A 12,884-nucleotide genomic window follows, 5' to 3' on the forward strand; every position below is an offset into this window, starting at 1 on the left:
CAATTGAAATATTGATCCTAGGGTTGTCCATTTCTTTTTGTTCAAAAACCTTGTAATATTTTGCACAACAAGGAAACATAAGGCTTTTGGATCGATCGTGCGCCCCATTGAAGGATGGCAATGGATTGTCACACTTTGGTATATGACCAAGTGAAACTTTCTCAATTTAAGATCGTAGAGTGATGCCAAGGGTCTGTCGATCCCACTGAAACTTGATGACATGGGCTGATCTCGAAAGAATTTATACTACCAAGGCCACCATTGGATTCAAAAGGAATCCTAAGGAGTCTGCATGAGCGACTAACATCAGATGTACCCTACTATCACAATTGTCTTTGGGCATTTTCCACGAGCTCCTGGTCGAATGAGTTTTCTTCTCAAATGTGCAAGTGTGAAACCTCGAAGATTCTTTATATATATATATATATATATATATATTTCAACAATCATAAGTGTGTGCGGGTTTCATTCCAGAATCCCAACTTAAAAGCAAAATCAATCATTCCTTGATCCACATGGGCTTTATTGGGCTTGTAGCGTGGTCAGGGGTTAGAGGGATATGAAAGAAAGGATTAGAGAGGCTCAAAGAGTGTTTAAGGGTTACCTTGAGAGCGTTGCTTGTATCTTTTGGGTTGGACTCCTTTTGTCTTATACATTAATCTTTTGTTGCACTTTTGTGCCTTTCTTGTAAAATCTGGAGATCTTTGTCTCTTTTTTTTTTCTTTACTCGCCTTTGGCGGATTTTTTTTTCTTTTTTTTTCATTGTTGCCCAACTCCATGCATGTGTTGTTTGCATTGCTCTTCCCGCTGGTTTAGCGGTGGTTCCTGCTTAGGGTTTCTATTTTGCTTTTGTTTTTTTTTTTTGTTGTTTTCAGAAAATAAATATGCTTTGGATCGGAGGGGGTAACAAAGGATAAACTAGTGTTTGGGATGTTGAAACATGGCCATGTGTCATTTCAAATCTTGACTTAGATCCTTTTGTAGTTTGGATTTTGGGACAAAACCTTAATAACACGTCCCTGATTATTTTTTTATATATTTTTTTATTACCCTAATTTTTGCCTAGGCTACCCTTTTGGGTTTTTAACCTACCAGGTGAGAACTTCTGATCTTCCCCTAGGTTTGCTTGAAGCTCATGCATGGTGCCCTCATTGCCCTAGTGTAGGGCTCTGAGGTATCTATTCATGTCTTTTGTCATGACCTTGTAGCAAGGAAAAAAGAAAGAAACTGTGCAGATTCTCGAAAATGAATTTTCAAGGATGAGAAACATTTAAAGGATTTTCAATTGATAGATTAAGTCAAACGAATCTGGTTCTTGATAACTCACTTTCCTCTCAAAAAGACAACTTTTAGGAATGATAAAATGAGGTCACATGAATGTCTGTACTTTTTATTTGAAACATAGTCAATCAAACGTTTTTTTTACTTTTACTTTACTCGTCATTTACGGCACCCTCACCAATGTGTAGAACGAGTAATTTCCAATTGAACAAACTTGGAAGTCAAACTCAGGAGCGCAAGTCGCTTGGGCAAACAAACCATCAACTTACATTCACATTCTAGTGAAAGTTAAATAAGCAAAGATGTAATTGAGAGAATGAGAGACATCAAATTTATCCATATTATTAGCATTGTGACTGTTGTTTACAGTAATGACATAAACTTGAAAATCCTAATGAGTCATTGGAGACATCTAACAACAACCTTCACATTTCCCCAAGCATCATACATAGTATTGCTTGAAACATCAGAATTAATGAGCGATCCTCCTCCTCGAGTCTCAGCCAGCCTGCATCAATCAAACTTTGCACCTTATGTTTTAGGGTCATACAATGTTCAATGGAATGCCCTGTAGAAACAAGCTTCATGATGATGAATCAAGTTGATTCAAGTAGTTTTGATGATGACAAAGATGATGACAAAAAGCCTAAGAGAATGATTTCAAGATTGAGTCAACAAGTTCAAGATCAAGTTTAATTTCAAGTTTCATGAGAAGAAATCAAGAAGATTCAAGAATCAAGAGAAGTTTGATTTCAAGATTCAAGAGAAGATGAATTCAAGATTGAAGAGAAGAAATCAAGAAGACTTCACAAGGGAAGTATTGAAAAGATTTTTCAAAAAACAAACATAGCACAATTTTGTTTTTCAAAAGAGTTTTTCTCAAAATTTTCTAAGTTACCAGAGTTTTTACTCTCTGGTAATTGATTACCAGTTTCCTGTAATCGATTACCAGTAGCAAAGTTTGATTTCAAAAGCTTTTAACTGAATTTGCAACATTCCAATTTTTTTTTTAAATGGTGTAATCAATTACAATATATTGGTAATCGATTACTAGTGTATTTGAATGTTGAAATTCAAATTCAATTATGAAGAGTCACATCTTACCAGTGACAAATTTTGAATAAAAATCAAGAGATGTAAGGAAGAGAGAGAGGAGACGCCACTTCAAGGAGAAGATGAGTCTAGAAGAAGCTCACCACCATAGGAGGCCATGGATAAGAGCTTGGAGGAAGAGGGAGATGAATGAAGGGAGAGGAAGAGAAGAGCACGAAATTTTGTGCTCTAAATGAGCTTTGAAATCTGAAGTTTAATATTCAAATGATCAAAGTTGAAAAAAATGCACACACAAGGTCTCTATTTATAGCCTAAGTGTCACACAAAATTGGAGGGAAATTTGAATTTCTATTCAAATTTCACTTGAATTTGAAATTGAATTTGTGGAGCCAAACTTTGGAGCCAAAATTTCACTAATTATGATTAGTGAATTTTAGCTATGGTTCAGCCCACTAAATTCAAGATCAAGTCCAAGATTCTCCACTAAGTATGCTTAGGTGGCATGAGGCATGTAAAGCATGAAGCACATGCACAAAGTGTGACTATATGATGTGGCAATGGGGTGTAGCAAGCAAATGCTCACCTCCCCCTCTAAAATTTAATTGGATTGGGCTTCTCCCAATTCAATTAAATTTATTTTCCAACACACACATCAAATATTCACTTAATGCATGTGAAATTACAAAACTACCCTTAATACAAAAACTAGTCTAGGTGCCCTAAAATACAAGGGCTGAAAAATCCTACATTTCTAGGGTACTTTACCTACATTATGGAGCCCTAAATACAAAGTCCAAAAATAATGAAACCTTAATCTAATATGTACTAAGATAAGTGGGCTCATACTTAGCCCATGAGCCCGAAATCTACCCTAAGGCTCATGAGAATCCTAGGGCCTTCTCTTGCATCTCTGGCTCAATCTTCTTGGAGTCTTCTATCCAATGCCCTTGCGGGGTAGGATTGCATCACATAGTTAGGTTTCTTAACCCCAACTATGGTATTAAAAGACATAAATTATAATAAACTCCCATCACCTATCATGAGCTCTACATCAGCTCCTCTTTGCATCACTCAGAGACCTCTCTCGTTCACGTTCGTCAGTCCAAACACAAGGTTCTATATACCAAATTGAAGGAAATTTAGTATAGATTTTAGAAATAAGGTTAATGACAACATTCGATGTTAATTACCCTTGTCAAAACACAAAAGGCTAAGGGGGTGTTTCAAATTCTACTAACAAGAGACATCATTTTGAAATTTTGATCACGCCAATGTAACCGGGGTTTAGTGAAGGTCACGAAAATAACATCAATTTTATAAAAAGATGAATTTTACAACGTCTCATTTTCAAGGGTTTTTCAAAGTGTAAAAACACCCTATTACAGTATCCAAAACACAAGAAATACTAAGATAAATTCAAACTAACTAGGAGAAAGGCTTAGAAGTCAAGATTACCTCAGAGAAGCTACGAAAAGAAAGGATTGATGGATTTGTCTCCACCGAATCCTTGAGGTGGATTCTGAGGATCCTGCTCTGATTAAAATGTTCCTCTTGGTGTGGGCGCTCTGTGGCAAGCAACGATGGCTCATGGTGGCCACCAGTGGTCGTGGGTGGTGGAGAAGGTGTTAGGGTTTAGGTGGGCATTTGGAGAGGAGGAGAGTGAAAAAAATCATGCTTTTCACGCTGAATAACATATTTATAATATGTAAATCTCACTTAGTGAGATCGTCTCGCTAAGCGGGAGTCTACTTTTTGAGCTTAGCATGACAATTCGCGCTGAGCGCAACACCCCTTGCGCTAAGCATGACAATTCTCACTCAGCGCAATTCTCTCTCAGGTTGGAATTGTGCTTAGCGCGCTAATTCTCGCTTAGCACAATTCCCTCTCCGATTGGAATTGCTCTTAGCGCACTTCTCGTGCTAAGTGAGAGATCAAAAGTTGTTATTTTCAAAATCCCAATGGTTAAACTGTGAGAAATTGTCTTAGGAACCTCCAGCCAAAATCTGAAGACGATCCAACGGTTATCGAATCCAAGATCGTGATTTTACTGAAATAGATTTCGGTAAAATTTGAAATCTCATAATTTCAACTTATCTCAATAAAACTCCACATAACTCAACATCTACATCAAGCAAATCACACATGACTAATTCAAGTCATACCTCAACTCATTCAAGTCAATCATATAGTCAAATAACACGATAAATATAATTAAATATTGATTTATAATTAGCAATATTTTAGGGTGTTACAAATAAGGTTTCCCAACGCTACCCTAAAACTTACCATGCAAATGGGTGATCAAGCGACAAGCAATAATATTAAGCACAGGAAAATATAATGCAAATGTAATATTCATAAAAAGATATGAAGAGAAATTACATCAAGAGTAGTTGGTTATCAAGTTCCCAACAAAGGGGGTTTAGCCTCTCATTGTCACTGATGTTTTACAATTGCAAGAGAAAATATTTAGTAAGGGGGAAAAGATATGAAAGGGAATGGAGGCAAGGAATGACTCCCAATGATTCCTTTTCCTTCTTCTAGCCTTTACCTTCTATAAGGAATTGTATTTTCTTGGAATTTTGTGTGTCTTTTCCTTCTTCTCTCTTTTTCTTTTATAGGTGCAAATTAGCGGGCTTCTCAATTAGTTTGGTTTCCTTAATTAGTCTTTGTTTCCTTAATTATTTTTGCTTTCCTTGATTAGCATTATTTCCTTAATTAGTCTTCTTTCCTTAATTAGCTTCATTTCCTTAATTAGCATGCTTTACTTAATTAGCCTTCTTTCCTTAATTAGCCTCATTTCCTTAATTAACCCTACTTCCCTTAATTAGCTCACTTTCTTGAATTATCCTACTTTTTGGGGCTTTATTTGTCACCAAGCATCATAAATTCATCACTGTTAATATTTTCTGCACAAAAACTTAAGTGGTGTTAATTTAACAACTATTTGCTTAAAAAGGAAAATTTTAGGAGAGAAAAATTACAAATTCCTATATAATTTAACCCCAAAATACACTCATAATTAGTAGTTATCAAACTCTTCCAAATTTAAAGCTTTTCTTGTCCTTAAGCAAAAAGAAAAAGTTTAGAGTTTACCAATCACAATTCATAAGATAACTACATAAATTCTAAAAAGCTTCATTGATCAATTCTGAAGTTCACAATTGTCATAAGTTCATGAAAGGAGCAAAATGTTGGATCAAGTGGCCTCAGAATAATTAAGAAGGGGGGTTGAATTAATTATTAATGAGCCTTTACTAATCAAAAACTTATCCTTCTTAATGTTACTAGATTCAATTAGGCTTTTACTACTAAGTTAAGAAAGTAAAGAACAGAAATAGAAACTTAATCAAATGTAAAAGCAATAATTAAAGTGCACAGCGGAAATTAAAGAGTATAGGGAAGAACAAGACAAACGCAAGAATTTTATACTGGTTCGGCAAAACTCATGCCTACATCCAATCCCCAAGCAACCTGCGGTTCTTGAGATTTCTTTCAACCTTGTAAAATCCTTTACAAGCCAAAGATCCACAAGGGATGTCCCCTCCCTTGTTCTCTTTGAAAACCCAAGTGGATGTACCCTCCACTTGAACAGATCCGCAAGAGATGTACCCTCTCTTGTTCTCAGTGTAACAATTCCCAAGTAGATGTACCCTCTACTTGTACCACAAAGGATGTACCCTCCAATGTGTTGGGACAAAGAATTTTCAGGTGGTTAGTCCTTTGAATCTTTGTAAAGGGGAAACAAAAGATATCTCAGGCGATTAGTCCTTTGAGATCTTTTGTTTAAGGGGAAGGGAAGAATCAAAAGAATTCTCAGGCGGGGTCCTTTGAATTCTCTTGGAAAGGGAGAAGAGAGACACAAAAGAATTCAGGCGGTTAGTACTTCGTTCTTTTGGCAAAGGGAGAAGAGAATGAAAAAGATGAATAACACAAGTTTTTGAACAAAGAACTTTTCTTGGAAGAGAAAGTTTTGAACAAAAACTTTTAGAAAGATGAAGAGGAAAAAGAATCAGAAAATTTTGTAGACAAAGTTGAAAGATATTGAATGATGTTGAGAGAAGATTGAAAGATAGTTTGAAAGATAGATGATTATGATCAATTCTATTTGCTTCATGCCAAGGTCACATATTTATAATTTCTTGATGACTCAAGTCAAAACTTGTAACTCTTGGCAATTCCTTTAAAACTAATTACTTAAAAAGTTGTGACTTTTGAAAGAATCTTCATAAACAAGTCACTTGAAGAATTGTGACTTTTGGAAATGAATTTTTCAAAAATAGTCACTGGTAATCGATTACCATTAAGGTGCAATCGATTACACATCAACAGATGTGACTCTTCATTTTGAATTTTGAAAATCTTAACGTTTTAAAACACTGGTAATCGATTATATGATTATGGTAATCGATTACAGATTTGTAAATCAATTTGAAAAACAATGCTAGCTACTGGTAATTGATTACTACCTTCTGGTAATCGATTACCAGAGAGTAAAACTCTTTGGTAAAAGATTTTGTGAAAACTTCATGTGCTACTCAATGTTTTGAAAAAAAAATTAGTACTTATCTTGATTGAGTCTTCTCTTGATTCTTGAATCTTGAGTCTTGAATCTTGATCTTGATTTTTCTTGAATCTTGATTCTTAAATCTTGATTCTTGAATCTTGAATCTTGAAACTTGAAACTTGATTCTTGAATCTTTGCTTGAAACTTTGCTTAACTCTTGATTCTTTGGCATCATCAAAATAACCTTGGAAGACATTGCTTCCACAATCTCCCCCTTTTTGATGATGACAATCCTGAAATCAAGAGAATGCATACAAGTCTTGTTCTACCGTTCACTCATCCAGTTCTCCCCCTTTCTTTTTGAATTTATGCTTAATTTTAAGTCTTGAAAAAAAATATAACATCTTGATTTCTTAAAATACCCATTTTTTTCTCCCCCTTTGGCAACATCAAAAAGGCCAAAGTGCGTAAAACAAATATAATTCAAAAACATACACAAAGCATTTTTTGTAAAATAAACATAAAAGATTCTAAACCAATCATGAAACAAAACATGAATAAACCAAATTAAAATGCAAACCACATAGTCATATATTATAATTCATAAATGTTCAGTCATACTAAGCAAATATTAAAAGAAATACTAAGTGTTCAAATGTCATAATAATATAGTCAAATACACGGCTAGAAATCAAAGTACTAATAACACTAAAAATTAATAAAGTCTAAGACGATGGTGGTGGTGGTGGTAGATCAAAGCATGTGCGAATGAAGGTGACATCTTCTTCAACCTTTGTGATCCTTGAGTCCATCTCGTCGAATCGCGTGTCCACTTGTTGTTCCAAAGCATCAAACCTTTCACCAATATAAGTTTGGAGTCCATCGAACCTGTCCAAAATACTTTGAAGGAGAAAAGAGTCTCCTTCAACCAGTAATTGTCCTTCATCATCATTTGGTTGAGTACCCTTTTTTACCCAAGAGCCATCATGCTCTTTGCGGTAACCAAAGGATGCAACCACAGCAGCACCGATCAAGAAAGATCTCTTGATTGGAACATAAGGTTCAGAATCAAGAGGGATGTTGAAATGTTGAAGGAAAAGAGTGACTAAATGTGGATATGGTAAAGGAGCATTTAATCGCAATGCCTTATGCATGCGATATCGGACTAAATGTGCCCAATCAATTTGTCAGCCGGTATGAAAAGCTCACATGACAATAAGATCTTCTTCAGAAACCTATGCAAGGTTTGAAGATCTTGGAAGTAAAATATGAACAATAAGATAGTGAAGGATGCGGCTTTCAAGAGCCAATGAACCGGCAAGAAGCCTTCCGGTCATATCCGCTTGGTTGGTGCAAACCAATCGGCGGGCATCATGCACAGAAAAATCAAACTTCCAATCATCGTCCAATGTACCTTCAAATGGTACACCATCGCTAGATAATTGGGTCAAATCATAGAAGAGGGATTGGTCAATGACCATCTTTATCCCATAAACTTCTGAAATCAAGGTACTTTCTTGAATTTCAAGGTTAGAATAAAAAGCTTTTACCAATTCAGAGTATACAGGCAATTTCAGAGACATAAAGGGAATGAGATTTGAGTTTTGAAATGCTTGAATGCATTTGAAACTCTCATCAAAAAAGAAATCCATACTATGAACTTAGGGTTAATGATAGAATGAGAGGAGAATATGTTTGTGTACCGTATACGTTGTTCTTCTGATGAGAACAATGAGGACGGGGAAATGGAGGAAGAAATTGGAATATCTTGAGCCTCGGAGTGCCGTTGGCTTCTACTCGAAGAACCTTTGTGCTTCTTTGATGGTTCTGTCATTTGAGAGATTTTTTTTAAAATTTCAATCGGTTGAAATGAAAGAGAATGAAAACAGATGAAGTTTGGGCTTTGTGGGGAGTGATTTTGACAAGAAATGAGTGAGTTATGGCAAAAAGAAGAATTGGGAACGAGGGTTTCGCGAGAGCAATGGAGGTTTTTGATTTCTGATTTCGAAATCTGAATATATAGGAGCAGGGACATGTTGTAATTGATTACAACATTTGGTAATCGATTACACTCTTCCTGACTTGTTGTAATCGATTACAGTATTATAGTAATCGATTACCAAAGTGTTTTTTTAGGAAAACTAAGTGCTGACAGAATTCTTAGAGTGAAAAGATTTGAAAAGGAGTCAAAGTATCTTATATTTAAAAACTCTTATATAAAAATAAATATATATAACATAATAGATAAAAAAAACTTTATGAATAATCACATATCATACAAAAATCATGCAAGAATCATATGTACTATCAACTATTTGTTTTAATATTAAACTTCATGCTTCAAGAAGGAAAATAACTCAAACAATCAGATAAGCACATAGCAATCAATCAAGACAAACAAATAAAATTTTTGTTAGTCATCATATAAACAAGTTAATTGAAAGAAAAATTCCAATCAACAAAATTTAAAAGAGAATTGTTTTAATGTTACCTTTTTCATGATTCAAGTGTCTAGATCTTTGAAGGTAGAAGTCAGACTTTTGCTTTTTTGCTTAATCTTCTTGAGTTATGTTCTCATCGCTTTCATAGTCTTTGGATAGAAGGTTGATCTCCTTCTCCGAACCATCGGATAAGTCATTGTCACCCCAAGCAATATACGCCTTCTTGGATCTTCTTTCTTTATAGCTTTTCTTCTCATTCTTTTTGGGCCATGACTCATTTGTGGGGCAGTTTGCTTTTATGTGACCAGGTTGATTACACTTGTAGCATTTAAGTGTAGGAGAAACTTCTTGAGATATTTTCCCATTGTTGAAATTATGGCTTCTCTCCATTCTTCTATTTTTGATGAATTTGTGAAACTTCCTGTTGTAGTATATTCAAAAGTGCAAATCAGGTTAAAATTAAAAATATTAAATAAATTTAATCAATATAAAATTTATTTAAAGTAATTTAATGTTAAAAAAATTGCATTATGTGATATGTAATATTGGAGATGGTAAATAAATTTATATTTGTAATAGTTAAAGTTGATATGAAATATATTTTTTTTACAGACTAATAAGGAAAATAAATAAATTTCAACTCTATTTAACCAACATATTTTTTTAGATTAGTTTGAAAAACTAATTTTAGATCATGAACTTTGTTGATGTGAAATATTTATTTTTATTTATATTTATAGAGAAGAAAATATATTAGAATTTAAAAATTACTAATATGAAAAAGTTGAATGTTATATAAAATGTAAAACAAAATGGTTATAGAATGTAATATAGAACATTGAAAATGAGGCCTATGAACATGAGAAGCATTTGGAAATCAGTAAGATTGAATTGAAATGTTTTGATATAGGTTTTGCTGTGTTATGAGTAACATTAAAGAAAGATGAAGGAAAAGAGAAATAATAAACACAAAGAAGAATGTTCTGTTTTCTCTAAATCATCAATTTTGCTGACCTGGAAGCATAATAGTAAAGAGTAAGATTGAATTGAAATGCTTTGATATAGATTTTGTTATATTGTAAGTAACAACGAGGGAGGAAGAAGGAAAAGAGGAGTGATAAACACAAAAGAATGATGCTCTTCTTTCTCTGGATCATCAATTTTGGCGATGTGGCAACATAAGAATAAGGAATTCAGCTTTTATATATTATAAATAAATAAACTAGCTATTTGATGTATAAATTGAGAATAATTAATACATATTTGCCATGTATCTATTAAACTTTGCATTTATTTTGTATTTAGAATTGATGTATATTTAAAGTAACGGTTCTTCATGGAATTAACTATAAAGATTTATTTACTCATTACTAATACGTTACTTATTTTTTATCTCATTCCCAAATTTTGTATTTTATAAGTTAGATATAAAAGTGAAATATTTACCCACATTTTCATAATAACTAAAACAAGTAAACAAATTAGTGAACATAATAACTTAATCAAGGTATACCAAACATAAAAAGGGAAGCATTATTACATAGCAAGAACAACTTATGTTAGGTATAACGTTGCACCTAAATCATTATGTTACATTGGCACCTGGAGCCATTAGAACAACAAAATCGGCATACTATACAAAACAAAAGTATGTGGGATAACAATCTAAAATTAACACAGCCATTCAAATAGTTGACTCATCAAAATGTCTTTACCATCTGTTAATTTAGCACTACAGAGACTTACAATATTGACACTGAATTGAATCACCAGATATCACAACAAAAGATGGAATTAAAAAGCATAAAAATTGGACAAAATACAAAAACTCTATAAATTGCATATGCAAACAGCTAAAAACAAAATTACTTTAGTTCGTAGAACTAAAATCTAACAAATAAAAAAAGGGGGGGAAATCATTTTTTTGAAGCAACAAAAACAAAACAAAACAAAAAAAACAAATCACTCAATACGAAAGCTCACCTTAAACCAATGAATAAGAGTTTGTAAATAGAGGAGCAACGTTTGAGTTGTCTATGAATGCAAGACGATAACGTGGTGATGCCTTAGGACAAAGTTGGAGATATTTCTTAGGGATTTTGAGTATTTTTATTTTAATATTTTTAACAAATTTTTTGGTGACACAGAATATGGACTCGTAATATGGTCATGCCACTTCATCCAATGTTTGAAAGAAACGAACTACTGTTAGATGATACCCCATCTGGATAGGTCTCAAAAAAGAAAAAGAAAAAATATTTAAAATATTGTGGCAGATTTTAACCATAAAAGTTGTATCTAATTGTGGCAGTTAAGCTATTTTTTAAATATTATAACTTTTTGCAATTTATTATGAGCGTCACAAATGAATCGTCAGTAAAAAAAAATAGTGTGAAGGTGTTTTTTTTTTTAATATAAACTTAAAATGGGAAGTCTTATTTTTTTAATCTTCCCCTACCAACTTCAATCACAATAATCTTAGTAAAAACACCCATTTTATTATAGTTTTATAAAATTACTTGTACAGTATAACTCAATCACTTACAGCAACCATAATCTTCCCCTTCAAATTTGAAACATACACAATTTGGCTTACAAATATTATTGCAATCTGCAGCAGTTTTGCATTTCCCTACGCAAGAAAAGATTGGTGGACTTAATCCTGTTACTGGTCCTGCAATGAGAATAAAATTCACAATTTTATGGGTGAAATTCCTTGCTTTTGTTATGTGACATTTCATCACAAAAAATTGATATGAAATTATGCACTTAAGCCTTCTTTCTGAATGAATATATAAAAAATAATATAAAATATCATTTTTCCATGCGAATTATATGTTAAAAAATGAGTTAGAGAAATGAAACCTTTCTTCCAATTACCAGAAGTCAGAACCAAATTAAAGAATAAAACTCTCAAGAAAAAAGATTGGAGAAAAGGAAAACCCATTTTATAAGGATTTCACTTTTTGAAATCTCATCTTTTTATCAGATGAATGTCATTTTGCATACTTTTTCAATGAACAAACCAAAAAAACATATAATACAGATATTGTTTTCACTTGTAAATTATATGTTAAAAATAAATTAGAGAAATGAAACACTTCTTCCTAATTACCTGAACCCAAAACCAAAGCAACAAACAAAATTCCCAAAACAAAAGGTTGATAGAAGCGAAAAGCCATTATGGAGGATTTTACTTCTGAACTTTGATATTTCTTATGAGATGAATATTTTATATGCCTTCAAAAGAAAAGGTTGATAGAAGAAAAAAAAACTATTCAATGCTTTAAAAAAATCATATTAATGATTATTTATGTTATTCACTTAATGAGACCCTTAAAAAACATTATTAAATTGTAGAAAAAGAATAATTAAATAAGGTACACTATATTGGCATTAAATATATTCTAGTTATTTAAATATGTGAATCAATAAATGTAATAAATATTTAATAAATATATTCTACCACAAAAAGGTCAAATATTAACTATTCAGTTAGTAACGGATGCTGCTGATATTTGGTTCCAACACGGATATCTTTATATTTTTGTTTGTTTTTATCTTTGTTTCTTTTCTCACTTTACTTTTGAAAAAATATGTTA

The 12,884-nt window shown here is 32.8% G+C and overlaps 1 long non-coding RNA gene across 1 annotated transcript; it reads right to left on the reverse strand.

Annotated features, from left to right (window-relative positions):
* Window positions 1-11,760: 11,760 nt before the first annotated feature.
* On the reverse strand, window positions 11,761-12,516 carry LOC114395313. Its single transcript, XR_003662996.1, has 2 exons — window positions 12,398-12,516; window positions 11,761-11,956 (listed from the first exon to the last, which is right to left on the reverse strand). It is a non-coding gene; the product is annotated as an uncharacterized LOC114395313 (long non-coding RNA).
* Window positions 12,517-12,884: the final 368 nt, after the last annotated feature.

Source organism: Glycine soja, chromosome 18, assembly GCF_004193775.1.
Source record: "Glycine soja cultivar W05 chromosome 18, ASM419377v2, whole genome shotgun sequence".
In the NCBI taxonomy this organism is placed as follows: domain Eukaryota; kingdom Viridiplantae; phylum Streptophyta; class Magnoliopsida; order Fabales; family Fabaceae; genus Glycine; species Glycine soja.